The sequence below is a fragment of the Solea senegalensis genome, linkage group LG10, assembly GCF_019176455.1.
Source record: "Solea senegalensis isolate Sse05_10M linkage group LG10, IFAPA_SoseM_1, whole genome shotgun sequence".
Lineage (NCBI taxonomy): Eukaryota > Metazoa > Chordata > Actinopteri > Pleuronectiformes > Soleidae > Solea > Solea senegalensis.
In genome coordinates, this window is record NC_058030.1 from 15,436,748 (window position 1) to 15,452,675 (window position 15,928).

Sequence of the window (15,928 nt, forward strand, 5' to 3'; positions counted from 1 at the left end):
GTGAAACTGCTGAGCTCCTGGGATTTAATGCACAACAGACTGGAGTGAAGAGAGAGGCTAAAGTAACTGGGTATAATAATCACGCTCTACAGCTGTGGTGAGCAGAAAAAGCACCTCAGAGAGCTCAGCATGTCGAACCTTGAGGCGATTGGGCTGCAGCAGCAGAGGACCATGTCAGGTTCCATTTCTGTCAGCCAGGAACAGAAATCTGAGCCTGTAGTGGGCAGAGACTCACCAAACCGGGCAGGTGAAGACTGGAAAAACGTAGCCTGGTCTGGTGAATCTAGATTTCTGCTGAGACAGACACATGAAAGGGTCAGAATTTCTTGTCGACAGCTTGAATTTGTGGATTAACTTTGCCTTTAGTCTACAGGCCAGGTAGTTAACCAATTTCACCCCAAGTATTAATACTGTATTCTGACTCTGATTAAATGAAGGGGGGATTGTATTAACCTTTGGCCCAGTGCTTGAATAAGTTTCTTTTAAACCAGTCTCACGGGGTAGAGAGCAACGTCTACTGCATGTAATTCAGCTAAGAATCCATTAAAATGGAGCACAAATGTCTAACAGATTTTTTTTTTTTTTTAATTTGTATTTTGTGTGTTTTCCATTCACTGCTTTAAAGCAAATATTGGGAGTTAGTTCACCAAGATTAGCAGTAGGTGGCGCAACAGTCCGGGTCACTATAGAACAGTGGTTCTCAAACTTTTCATACCAAGTACCACCTGGGGAAATATTGAGCTGTCGAGGTAACACCGTTATCACCAATGTTAAAATACAGTGGTGTAAACAGGCCGAGCAAAGTCAGATTTATCCCCAACAAGATCATTTGCTCTCTCATCATCCTCCTCTTCCTCCTCACATAATACTTCAGACACCACAATAGTGAAATTAGATCAGGATGGAGCAAGAGAAAAGATGACTGATTATTGTTTAATTCATTTTCATTATTGTTTGTTTCCTCAGCTGCACTCTGATCACGTACCCTGGTATATACAGAAGGACAGTATTTCTGATTTTGTGCATGTGTACCGCCGAAGGCACACGTTCCCCAGTTTGAGAACCACGGTCACAGAAGAAGAGTAAGAAGTTGCAAAGTGATGATTAGTGCAATGATGTTTGCATTTTGCACTAAGATCACATCGTCACACATCCATCCTCTCGTCTGTCATTACTGTTATTTTTCAAGTGTATTTGTAAAAGTGGTGGAAATTATGACCTACACTCTCAGAACTTATTTTTAAATAAATGCCCCAAATGTCTGCACCACCTTGGGGGGAAAAAAGGCCACACCACAGACCCCAGTCGGTGGTGTGGCTAAATCTTCTGAACACATAACACTTGAAATGTATTCAAGGAATAAATTCTACAAATAATACACAAATGAAAAATAATAATGGATCCTTTGATAAAAAAAGTTATTTCAACACAACTTGTTTGAATTCCCTTAGAGTAGATATGACAAACACCAAAGTTCAGGAAATCATTTTCATTTTCAAATCTGATTCAAACTGTGCAACACACAGTATACAATAAAGGTATTATTAGCAGCCTCAGCCTTTCAATCCGTCACAAAACCGAAAACAGAAATAAAAATTGTACCACCCAAACCAAAAATCTTTATGAGGCTTTAGGCCTGTATTCAGTGGGAGGTAAATTCTGTTTTTTTCCTCCTTTAGCTCACCATCCAACTGGGCTGTTTAAAAGAAGCACGAGCCACCTAATGCCAGACATGAGGAATTGTACTTTCCCATAACTTCACAAACAATTCCTCATCGATGTTCCCCTGCAAGACCGCCTGCTTGATAGATTGAAATCCACAGTAATCCCGTGGATTCAGTGGTACAAGAGTGAAGTTGGTGTGGAAGAAGTGATGAGTAGCAACAGGCTTGATAGCATAGCTACTTAGCACACCTGATCCCTAAAGCAGCAGTAGTGTCGCAGCCAAATTGTGAGACGACACTCACCCAGAGCTGGGATTGATTAAAGGTCCAGAATAACACAAGGGTTTCCAGAAAGCTTTGTTTGGATTGAGACGATTCCTGGAGTCCTTTGCGGTGTTCAGTGCAGTGTCAGGTTGTTACCTCCAGAAGCACATTATGAATGAGGGTTGACTCTCTGCACCACTGTGTTCAGAGCAGCAGTTGATTTGGTCAACGTATGGATCAGCTGATTGGTTGGCAATAGGTGACATCCAAAACCTTTACTGGGGTCACATATCTGAGATACCAATATCTCTTGCATTTCTTTCCCAATCTGCACACACTGGTGGCCTTAGTAGGTCACCTGCCAAGTCTGAAGCCTGTTAACTAACCCTAATTAACTTTGACTAACTTGCAGTCACATGGATAACTGAATCGGTTCTGTTTTATGGCTGAATGCTATAAATGTTATGGTTTATATTTTGATATTTTATAATAATAATTATAATACGATACTGTAATCTGGGGTTTTTCTAGGATTACGTGCTTCTGCTAAGAGGACTGTGGGTGTGGAAAAAACACACGGGGGAGAGAAAAAGTCTACCCTGAACAGCTGGATCTCACCTCGTCACTCCGCTCATTTCAATCACAACACTGCAAATCCAGGTGTTCCACCCAAAAAAAGAGTCCCTGATCAACCCCTCAAGCATAAAAACCTTTGTGCCTATTGTTAAACAGATACAGGGGAGACGAGGTAACGTCAAACAGAACCGTTTGTTCAAGTCTTTGTCCATTAGCTAAAGGCAATCACCTCCCACTGTCTGGTACGTCGAGACATTGCATTAAAACCTCTTTTTCTGCATTTCTGCATTAGAAAAATGTCATTAGACCAGGGGTGTCAAACTCATTTTTGTTCAGGGGCCACATACAGCACAATTTGATCTCAAGTGAGCCGGACCTGTAAAAATAGTAAAATAATAGCATAATAACCTATGAACAACAAGAACTCCTTGCTTTTTTGCTCCTTTGTTTTACATTTAATGAAGGATATTTTTACAAAACATGACATTTCTTGAAAAATATAAGTGCAATTTCAACAATATCGTGCCTAAATGTGCTATTTACACATCACACTGGATCTAAAAAGGCACAAACATTTAGTCACAGATATCTGGAAGAGATTTAGATTGTAATCGTGGTGTGAAATTTTAACAAATTCATCCTGTGGGCCGGATTGGACCCTCTGGCGGGCCGGTTCTGGCCCCCAGGCCATATGTTTGACACCCCTGCATTAGAGTTCATTAGATATGTTGTATGATATGTTTATCACTTTGCTATTTAAAAACTAAAGGTGACTGTCACGTCATAGTGCTTGTTCTGTAAGATTGGGTAGTCACTCAATGTAGCACATTTATCTCATCTTTTCTTCATCACTTTCAGCTTAAAGCTGCTCTAAATAATCACAATTGAACTACAGGTCATAGGAGTGCATGTATGTAAACAGTGTTACTCGGGTATAGTATGAAAACACAGGGAAATATAACTTTTAGGTTATAATTATAGGTTATTACAACTTGCCCAACACCAATCAGCAGACAAAGGTAACGGCTAGACAGAAGGTGGACACAAACAAATAATCTTTATTGCCTGCAATGACAACATTTGCTAATACTGTTGTATTAACGTCATATTTTGTTTTGCTTCCAAGTCGCACAGAACGTGCTGATAAGCTGCTATTTTAAGGCTTCAGTTCTCTGTTTTAAAAAAACTCAGCTTTTTTTGCATGTGCCACCATGTAAGTCCTCACTCACCCCCTTGTGGGAGATGATCATGTTTCATCTAATCAGATTTCAGCCTCTAAATATGATACACACGTCGTGATTTGTGGCGTAACTGATCCCGTACATAATTTGTGGTAATGAGAGAAAAAAAAAAAAACCCAAGCATCTCACAAATTTCATCTTGAGTAAATCAAATGATGGACACGGTATTGAAAGCTTGTGGTCGTTCTCTCATTGTTGGAGAAGCTCCCGTGTAAAACCGTCCGATATTCATTTGAGATTATTGTTCATTTTTGTATGAACATCACAGGTTTGACTTGACACTTCATTCCAGGATATTATCCCATCATTCTCGAATATTGTGACTGTTTTCAAAAGATATCTTTGGGTTCATTTATGCTGCTTATAAGAGCCTCTGTTCGGGAATGGGGTCAAACCATTTCTACATTTCAAAACATTACATTGCTGTAATACCTGTCAAACCACAGCTGGGAGTCAGTTTGCAAATTCTTTCATAAATGTGCCACATGTCCAAGATCTATGGAAAAGGAAAATATCACTTCCTATTGATCTCAGTCATAAGCCCGACCATGTGCTATTGATATATTAGTATTGCTCAGGTTCAATCTAGTTCACCTTTTTGGCAGCTCCTGCATTTATTATTTTTCCCCAGAGAAAAGTCAGAGACTTTCTTCTTTCAGGCAGATTTGGGTCAGTATTTTTCTCTTTGTTGTGAAGTCCAGAAAAGAAACGGTGGCTCCTCTTGTGATAAAGCTTTTGAAATGTTGTTGGTAATGAAGATTCATTAGCTTCACTTCTTACTTCTCAGTGTTTCTTGAGATCCTTTTCATATAGTGTCGCTTGACAGCAGGAATGCACTTGAAGGATGTTTGAAGGAAACACAAACAGACGACACTAAGGTGCGCTCACGGCACACACGGGTGCACACCTTTTAGGGAGGTCGGTGCCTGTGATGTTGTCACAGATGTGGCGCTCATTCATTTCACTCCGGTGGAATGTTAGGACTGATTCATGAAAAGGTCGGTGGGCTTGTTTTGAGTTAGCGTATGATTTCCATCATCGCGCCTCGCGTTCTCTACCAGGCCCAGTTCAAACTACACAAACAGTGTCTCTGAAGGTCTTGACAGCCTCAGTCCTGCTATAAAGTCAATAATCTGCCCTCTCCCATCACAACTGACCCGCTGTTAGTGTATGTACTTCCCTTTTTACTTACCCTCAACAGTGCTTGTCCAAACAGCAGCATAACTTTCCCCCTCGTGTGTTTCCTTTTCTCCCACCATGCCATTTTCCAGAATTCTTCCACTTTTGCTCAGCTCCCCCTGCACCTTTCATTGTTTCCAGACAGTGGCGAAACATTTTAAGGGAAACGTGTGGAACGTTTGTCTGTTTGCATCGAGAAAGACAGACACACTCACACACACACAGGAGGAATTGTTCCAGGAAAGTGGCATCTGTGCAGGTCATTAGACAGGGATTCATAGGACCTGTGCGGGCCTTTTACATATGGTGGTCAGCTGCTGGAAAGGAAACGGAGTCAGGGGTCACATTTGAGAGAAAACACTGAGGGAGATGATACAGACACACACACACGCACTCGCACACTTTAACGTCCTGTAGTGTCTTCACCGCTGCACAGGTAGCATTGTGCCCGCCAGGTTGTTATCCACCAGGCTAAGTTGCAGGTCAAAGCAAACAACTACCCTGCAGGCAGCAACAAGTCCTCACTCTGTGTCACAGGTCTGGAAGCTCAATCATTCTAAAACTCATCTCTTTGTCGTTAATTGTTTTGAACCACAAGTCCTAAAACATTTGTAATTTGTTGCTAAGTGAACTGAAGGAGGTCTCTTGAGATTGGAGAGTTTATTATTGCAAGGGAAATGCAGTGAATGCAGAGACAGGTGTGGGTCTGCCCTCTTGATTTCAGCGAAAGGTGGGGAGTGAGTGAAAAAGAAAAAAGCAAAGGAGTTGGAGAGTGAAAGAGCGAGTTTGCAAAGAGGCCTTCCCTTCAGACCATGCAGCTGTGATTCATTAGTATATTTGTGTTGTCAGGTCTGACTTGACTGGACCAAGTATGAACCCTGTCCAGGCCAGGCCAAGAAACTTCCCAGTGGGCCAACAACATTTCTTTGAACTTCTTTCACTGCGAGTTTTTGTCTTTTTTTACTTGTGTGGAGGGATTCCCATTATTTGTTTTGTAAAACATGTTAGTATTATAAAGAATTCATAGAAGAGCTGTTCTATTTTGTTGTTTTAATTCTTCTATTATTTTTTTATTAATTTCTGCTAACAGGACAGCACATTACCTTAACACTGGATTCGGCGCAGCCATATTTGCTTTGTGTATCTTTGATGTGAATAGGTGAATTAGAAGGTAAATCTCATTTGGGGGGGGGTGAAGGTGGCCATCAATCACTTGGGACTGCATGAGCAGCAGATGTTCATTATATATTGAACATGGCTACATATCATTTATGTAGATTATACTATTCATTTTGAATTGTGCAAAAATGCAAGAGTGTTTTGCATTACTGTGTACAAATGTAAAGTTTATATACACATAACATTTGACATAACTATCACAAAGCATCATTTGACTTCCATGAAAAAGGTTTGTATTGACAATGTACTCAATTTACTTCAAATGTAGTGGAAACTAATGGGATTACATATTAAGGTCATTATATTTCTCAGAGGTTGTCGCTCATTCATTGTATTCGGAATATAATTCAATCAACCACTCTCAGATTATGTCTGAAGAGACCCGACCCCCCCACTCCCACCCCAGGTAGTTCCTTCTGGGTGGTATTGTGTTGCTCACAGTGATATTATGAGAGGATCCTCCTTGTGTTGTCTGGACATGTGTTGTGTCAGAGCACCTGGTCAGAGCCTCAGGCTGCGGATGTGGCTGCACATGCTGCATGAATATGAGACTCATTAAGTTCACTGGCCTGCCAGGTGGACTTTGGCTTTCTTCATCACACACAAACACACAAACACACACACACACACACACACACACACTATAATGCCTGAATGTATGCATGTGCAATAATAGGTTCACAGAAAAGACACCTTAACACTCGTCGCGGGGACAGACAAGGGAAGGGGGAGAGCTTGTGAGCCTAATTAGATCAATTCAGATCAGATCATTGTAACCAAATTAGTGATGATGCAGAGTACAGTATATCAGGTTTTGGCCAGAGCTCAGTCACATTTGTGGCAGAGAGGTGACATGGAACACTTGTCCCAAATGCAATAACAACACTTGCGTCATGCACATTAAGGACAGTAACAAATACAGATAATGCAGATGAAGATGGACTGATGGACGCAGTTTACAAAAAAAAAGAAATCATGTGCTTTAAAACTGGTGATCCAACTTTATGTTGTTTGAAGGCTATCGCCGAAAAGTCTATAAAACTGAACACACACACACACACACACAAGCTTAATTTTGATGATTAATGGTTGGTAAAGAAATGTGCTGTGTTAGAAGCGGGACTGATCATCCCTCACCATGACTGGTTATTTATCAAGGGAATCATTTTCAAAATAATCACTAATGCAACCACGTGAAAACACAGAAAACATCCTTCCCTCACATCATTACTTTTCAACTCACTGCTATGGTCCATTAGTAGACTTTGCTCCCTCTTTTCCCTTAAAAACCCTGTTATGTCTTAAACGTAAGGCATTCCCATGTTGGAATAGCAAAAAAGCCATTTGTTAGAAAATAGAGCTGGGGTATTTTAGGCTTATTGATCAATAATTCAATAATGATATTTCAGTGTATTTCAAGTAGAGGTCTAAGAGACAGAACCAAATCAAATCAATGTATTTGTATAGCAAATGTATGTATAGTGTATGTTTTACATTTTACATTGATATACAGAAGAGAGAGACAGTTCATCACTCCCATGTCTCTTTTTTGTTTTGTTGGACAGAGAGCAATCACTCTCATCAATGGACACTGATGTATGCTGGTTTATACTGCATTGGCCATTGCCGCACTCACTGGACCAACAAGGGCTATGGATGTTCATTGACCAGCAGATAGCTGACTGTTGCAACACTGTGTCCTGGGCTTAAATGACCTGGGGGCCACTGAGTGTCTAGTTTGGTCAGTAGTGGGCTGGTCATGTGACAAATAGTCAATGATGATATTTCCCAGAATAAAGATATTTGTTTTGATGTGGTACGATACAGTATATCGTTCACAGTATGATAGGGGACGGCAAGTTTGAGACCTCTGCTGTAAAACACATCTAGAGTTTCTCCTCTTCACACATTATATACAGTATATGTTAGAAAGTAGTGGCTGAGATCATGTGAAAAAAGTTGGAATAAAGAATTTTGGAGTTTATCTTCTGTTGAGGACTTTTTAGGCATGTGTAAAATCTCTTAATCCGCGAATATCGAAAAAATAGCTCTTTTGATATTCTTAGATTGTGTGCGGTTGTGTAGGTGACCTTTCACGCAACATACACAAAGTAACCACTCAAATGTTTATGTTTATGCAACTCTCACACACTGCTTTTCAGTGATACATAATAGGCATTTATTAGGTGAAAACACAGTTAAAACGCCTGAATATCAGGGCTCTGTCAACTTTGTCTGGACACATCTAATGGTCTTTGTGGTGGGAACACATGCAGCCTTTAGTAATGGAGTCTGGATCCCATGTTTGTCTCAGAATACTCTTCTCTTATAGGCCCGTTGTTCTTAATTACCAGAATGACTGTTTAGCCACACTGTTTGCCTGGATCCTTATCAGCCCTAACAGTGTTTTAACTCCCAGTGGAGAATGTGTGGGAGATGGTGAAAGGAAGTGTGCATGTGTGTGTGTTGTGACGCACAATAGTGGACATGTCAGTGTGCATGCTTGATGTACTTTTGAAAACATGGGTCAGAATGTGTGGAATGCAGGACATGCAGATTCTTCGTGCGATAAAGTGGCCGGGCTTTTGCTGATGGACTCGAGTCTGCACTCCTCATGGTCACGACGGAGAGCCGGGCTGGTGGTCTGTGAGGTGACACGAGGCGACACCCATGCTGAAGTTTCAGTGCTGAGTGACGCATGTTCAAGTTATTGCCTCGTTCTCAGCGCCAAGGTTACAGTACAGTGGCACGCTGAGCTTGCACATTTCACATCTCAAATCAGGAGCCCTTGTAAAGCGCTGCCGTCTGGATTGTTAAAATGTCACGGTGCATCATCACTCTGCTTTTCAGTTAAGATGAAATTACTAGAATGAGTCAACAAAGTGTGCATCCGTTTGCTTTGTTTTGTGCAGCTGTAGTGTACAGTATGTGTGCTGTTGAGTGTGTGTGTGTGTGCATATGCAAGCATGTGTGTAACCTGAGCTCTGGCCATCTCCCTCTGTGTGAGTAATGGTCCCTGTTTTATTGGCCCGCTCCTCAACAGACTCTATGAGTAATCACATAATGCCTGTTTTGACGTCAGAGCTGTTTCCATGGTAACACAGTGCTCCCCACTCTGGGGAGGTGCGTCCATTTCTTCTTTCCCCCACATCTTGTCCTGTGTGCACTCAAAGCTCTAGGTCTGGATGGAGACATTAGTTCTCTACCTAAAATCTCCTCCCCCTAATCTATAGTTTCACAATTTGCTCTTATGATTAGAGTGCTGGACTTTGCTCTATTTTACCACTCTCAGTTCCCTGTCTCCATTTAAGTCATTCTCTGACTCTTTTTGCATCCCAGCTCCATCCCTTTCATGATTAGCCCCCATTTTATTCTCTCTGTCCTGGTCACGCTCCATTCTCGTTGTGTCCAAACTTTGAAATGTGCGACAAACCTTCCCTCTCACATTTCCATGACAGATGTATTCCTTTTCGACTTGCCTTTCATGCACTGTTGAATTCCACTGAATGGTCGACCCCTCTCTTTTACACAGGTTCTCCCTTTGTACAGTTTTGTCCTTTCCGTTCTCTTTCCTCGCTCTGGTGAGAGTACAAGCTTGGATGAAAAGGAAACATACTCTGTATCTATGCCAAATACGATTATTACAGCTCCAGCTATCCCCAGGATGCGAGAGGACAATAAAGCCAGTGCAGGTTTAGTTTATAACTGAAATTAGGAGGTTGAAGGTTGCTGAAGTGCACATATACCATGTTAATTAATTTATACAGACCTTGAAATTAAGTCAGATACATATTGAGCAGCTATAGCTCTCCAGTAGAGGCAGCCATGTGTGTGTGTAACACAATGTACCACAAACGTTTTGTAAGCACGATAGCCAAAATATATCAAAGTTCCACAAAGTCTGACTCTTTCCAAGCCTGAAAACCATCAAAATGTCAATAATCAGGCCAGTGTAGTGGCTGGTCTGCCTGGCTAGCCAAACGCCCATATAGTGAAGTTAGTTAATGGCTCAGTGTCATGCCTGTTGTCATTGTTCAGACAGATGTATTCATGCTGAAAGCATTAAACTGCCTTTTTCCAATCCATTTCCCTATTGAAGTGCTTGTGCTGCTAAGGAAAAGGCTATTGCTGTTTCACAAACCCAGGATTGGGTCTGGATACATGCTTGTTTTACTCATCCAGTCAAGTGTGTGATTGTTAACCAACAATGTTGATTGACTTTGGATAGGGACCAGGGCTGGGTATTGATTTAAAAATGTTCAATACTGTATTGATATTGATGGACTTTGGTACTGATTCCAAAATGATACCTTTTCGATATGACTTTTATTAAATCCTACAAAATTACATTACACATTATGGTAACATTCTTTAGTTTTAGCTGGCTGGGTTGTCTTCTTGCACTCAGGTGCCTGCCTCTCACAATACAACACAGACAAACTCACACATGTGTGGAGCCTCATCTTCCTCTTCTCCTTTTGGAGAATGATCTCTGTCTCTGGTTGTTACTTCCTGCACGGCCCAAAACAACTACCTGCTCTATGCTTCTTGGCTCACTGACATTGATGAGATTAAGTTTTTAGGTAGTGAAATTCAATATCGAATGACAACACATTAGGTGATTCAGAGAAAGTTTGATAACCAGCTCGAAGTTTGGTCTGTACCACAAAAGCAGTGAAGTTCAGTACCAAGCCCGAAGCAGGACCATTTCTAATAGACCTTGTTAGGGTTAGGAAGCTGAATGATTGAGTTGTCCATTGCCAACAGCTGACACACATTACCGTCATGATGCCACACTCTCTGTCTGCCATGCACACAAATTTAATTGTCCCTGTTATGGTTAAATAATATGTATACCAGTGGTGGTTGCTGGTCTTTGAAGCAGGGGGACGAAACTACAACTACAACAAGGAAATGCGATTATTATGTATAACACAAATGCTATAACAGTGTTTGTATTAACAGTGTAGATGTACAAAAGGAAATGGGCTATATCACCAAACCAGTAACACACAACGAGCAGCCGTTTGTCTCCAGACTTCCTTCGCAAAATCCACATAGGACTGAGGCAGAAAAGGCTCCACTGCCGTGTATGTTTCTGTCAATCAAAATCGGGTTCTTTCAGACAGTTCCTCCAATCATCATGCAGAAGCCCAGCGTCTACACACGCCCACTACTCCATTGACTCCCGGAGAAGCTGAGCTTCTGTGGAAGTGACGTTTTTGCTGTTGAGCTCACTGCAGTGAAAAAAAACTACTGTGTACCGTGCCATAGAGAACAGTTGAAATAAACAGTGAAATATAAACACAACATAGTCATATTTGATGATATTTTATAGTCTTAGAGCAACCACCACTGATATATACACATATTACTGTCTATTAATGCCACATTAACAAACTGCAGTGCACAATTCTTTGACACAGCAAATTTCTCACCATCTCTTTGTACAGCTTTTTTGTTTCACACTACTATCACACTACTATCCTCTTTCAGATCTGAAAGGATACCCTGTGCGTCAGTAAGGTGATGCTGAGGCACGTGACACAGCGGCGGTGTATGCCGCTCTTGGAATGAGAACAGGCTGGCCAATCAACTCTCTTGGCACTGCTTTCCCTGAGCCAGATTTGTACCACAGCACACGTGTAGGGGGCGTGACGATGAATCAATTATGATGTTTAAGTGTGTAAACGTCACAATGCCAATCAAATGTACCTCGCTCAACCCAAGACTCAGTGTCTCAATAGAGACTAAATCAATAGGGCTCCACTAGCACAGGTGTCCATCTCAATTTTCAAGTCAATTAGACCCCAGTGGAAAACTTGCAGTGTGACACGGGTGCATGTGTGTGTGTGTGTGTGTGTGCGTGCAAGCGCGCATGTACATTTTATCTGTAGATGTGTGGCAGTGTGTGATAAAGGGGGGGAAAAAAAAGCAGAAAGCGGAAGCATGAGGAACAGTTCATGAGTGTGTGTAATTCTGTGCGGTTTGCCAGAGAGGCAGCCAAACCAGATGACAGCAATAAAAAAGTGCTGCCTTACAGCTCAGCCTTGAGTCATGGCTGGGATTCAGACTGACTTGGCCTCTTCTTTCCGAGGCCCAGGGTCAGTGCAGAGCTGTAGCTATTAGTCCTTTGTTACGTGTGACTGGAGTATTGACGTGAGCCACCGTGAGCCCGATCAAACCTAGAGAGACGCAGATGATGGTGTACTTTGGTAACACAAGACTCACTCTGCCCACACCGGTTACTTTTGAGTTTACTTTTTAGTGTGGCACTGCCAGAGAATCAGACCTAGTCAAGGGCAAAGGCAAGGTGAGTGTTACAGCCAAGCAGGGTGGATTTACACACTGCAGAGAGAATGTAATAAAGTTCACCACACCCAGGGTAGCTCTCCTAGCTTATTGTTATTTAGGTAAAGGGGGATCAAACATCAACCAAAAACTGTTTGGTTGTTAAAGGAACAATTCTCTGATGCAGTTTGAAGGAGAAACAGTCTGGCTGTTGAACACATTTTCTTAAACCAATGATTCAGATTTCCATATGAAATGCATTATAGTCCCCCTTCGGAGAATTCCTCTTAGGCTCAGTGGTGCTGCAAATTACAATAGAATAAATTACATTTGCAATTTGCAAGTACAACACACGACCTGACATCAAATGTCATAATGAACCTGACGGTGTAATTGTTTATCTGTTTTTTTTCCATTCGCCTCCCTTTTCATAGACAATGAGAATAAAACATCAGGTTGTTTTTTATGACGATCGCACCAGCACAAACCATTGTCATGTGTGAAAGCATTGCTTGTTTGCGTGTACTCGGCAGCATCCGAAACATGATGTTTTTAAACGCACAATACGTCCTATTTTGATATAGTACCGACATCACTGATGTTGTTGTGTAAAATCATCAGCTTAATGCTTCTGACTTGACCTTCTCTGGTTTAACGACAGGAAATTCATTTTCTATACACAGCCCCAGACAGAAATATCTCTTATTACGTTTGCAATCTTCCCTGAAAATAACAATTCATTATTTACCAAAGTACAACTCGGATTGTGTGAATCTATGATTCACATAAAAATTGCATCCGCTTGAGCCACATCTGCTACATAACATGGCGGTTTGTGGGGCAGAGTGTGTGTCACGTGTGCATCCGATGCAATCTGCAAATACTTCAGGCTTCAGTACTCAGTCATCTGGGGTTTACTCTTGACAGGGTAGAAAATAATCTGAAAGAACAAAGACCATTCCCGCTCTATCGAAACCCTAACTAATGTTCAGTTTACATAACATTAGTTAGGTTTATTAGTCTAAAACAAATACAAACACAAGAGATCCATCTCCCTGTCAGAGTTAGATTAACACTGCAAAGTGGAATTGCAATAAGCCTTGGAGTTTATGTTGTGGATTGGGCACATCAACTCCAGCAGTTAGCTGCATTTCAGCTGCCCAATCAATCCTATGCATTTCAAGCAATGTTCCTAAAGGCTGAAAAAAAAGAAAAAAAACAAACAATCAATTGCTCTAATTCTTGTGCTGCACGGGAGCAGACATCTCGGTTGGTTTAAAGTGCATAAGACCATTAAACTTCTTGTATAAAATAACCACTAGACAACATTATAGAGAGCAGAGAAACACAACAATTCTCAAAATGAGCAAGCACTAGGCATCAGGAAGAAATCTATGACAGAACCAGAATCAAAGAATCAAAGATGTGCAGCCATCTGCCTAGACAGGTTGGGGTGAAAGACAATAGGAGGATAGAAAGGGGGGAGAGTAAGGCCAGGAGGGAGGTGAGGTAGCAATAGAAGAGACCAGGAGCAGATATACAACAATTGTATCAAGTTATAAGTTTATAAGATAGTTCTGAATCATGCATGACATGTTTATAGAACTACAAAATCATTCATACAAGCAGCAGCAGAGAGTGTTGATAAAGAATTATAATGTTATCAACTTCCCACACTACGCTCTTCACTTAGTTATAGTATAATAATATGAATGATAAAAATAATAATAATAGCCTCGAAAACTGGATCTGGATCCTGCAGCATGCAAGATGAGGATGCAGAGAGAGAGAGAGAGAGGACAGGAAGGAAAGACACAAACCAGTGAGAGAAAGAACAAGCTTGTTTTAACAGGATTTATCAAAAAGGAAGGTTTTAAGTCTAACTTAATAAAAACCTAATACTATACAGAAAGAGTTTCCGCCTCCCGAACTGTCACTGGGAGCTGGTTCCACAGGAGAGTTGAATGAGAAGATTCATACTCAAACTGCTACTACCGCTATCACAAGAAAAAAGAAACACATTTGAACATTCAGGTTTTCACACAACAAAAAATTGATGTAAAAACGTTTTTTAACATATAATATACCAAAGTGCAATATTCCATTCCCTCAAAGCTCCACCCACACAACAAGCCACCGACATGAGGACATTGGCTGCACTTTCTCTGCCATTTCTCCACGACTCATGACTCGCTCAAAAACCTCTGGCTGTTGTGAACGAGGTCTCAAACCATTTATTGAAGGCTAGTTGGACTTGAGGTGGACTTCAACGGATATGACAGAAAGAGTGTCAGGAACAAATCAAGGACCCTGTTGTAAACAAGAAGCCTATGTCACACAATGTTGGTTGTCGCTTTGGAGTCCTATCAAAATGTACCAACTAACGTACGATAATTAAAAGGGTATGAATTTGTTTTGTTTTTAAAGAGATAAAAATTAACAATTACTGACCATTTACTTGCAGGACTAAAAAGCTCATTCATGTCGTGAAATTGCAAACATACACATAACATGTAGTGTATAGGAATATGTGCATATTAACCCTTATATACATTTTGGTATGAGTATAAATGTGCTCTTTCCTTTTGATATAATCCACTTTGTTCCCTTTCTGACAGTCAAAAAGTACATCTCCAACTAAATATTTTACTACTGAGGAAAATTTGTCGAAATGTGTAGCTATACAGGTATTTTTATGAGCAATTTGATTAATAATGCATTTATTTATGCTTTATCCCTATGTGCAAGCATGAGTTTTCACAGAGGGAATGACTAAAAATAATCCCATGTCTCTTTTGGGTTTGGCATTTATCAACTCCTGCATTTGTGATCCTTCGTTTAATCTGTCCTGACCCATATAAATGTGAATGTATTAGAATGTTATTTTTGGCCAATCGAGTGGTTTACAGTAAAATGTGTGTCTCGTGAACCAGACCTATTTCACCGAATGTCTGGGCTTTGATGGATCATCTTAACAACTATGCCCCATCTGGAGTGTCTCATCCCAGAGGCAGAACACTGACAAACAGAACACGATGGCAGCAGTGGACAAATTAGACGGGACAGGCTGTGATGAAAGATGGGGATACAGAGAGTTTATTCTCTACTTGAGACAGGAAGGTGTTATGTTTGTTCCTTCCCCCTCACCTTTCATCACATTCACATTTTAGCACCATGAAATGAAAAAAATATCCATTTACGTTAAAAACAGTCAGCCCACTTTGTATATATACATACAAATATATATCACATGCTTCAGTATGTTCTTCATCTGTGTGATTTCTTTCTTGTTATCTCAATGGGTCCTGAGTCTGGTGACAAACAAACATATAAACTTCGGAAAAATAATCTTAAAGAGCCCCAAAAATATTCTATTGCGCATTGAATTGCTTTGTTTAACTATTATCCATGTAGTTTTTCCCCAGATAATGTAATTACCTTCTAATTTACTTCCCAGTAATTTACAAAATGACTTTCTTCTTAATCTGGGAGTAAAATCAGAGCTGCCATCCCAGCGTAGACGGTTTTGTCATG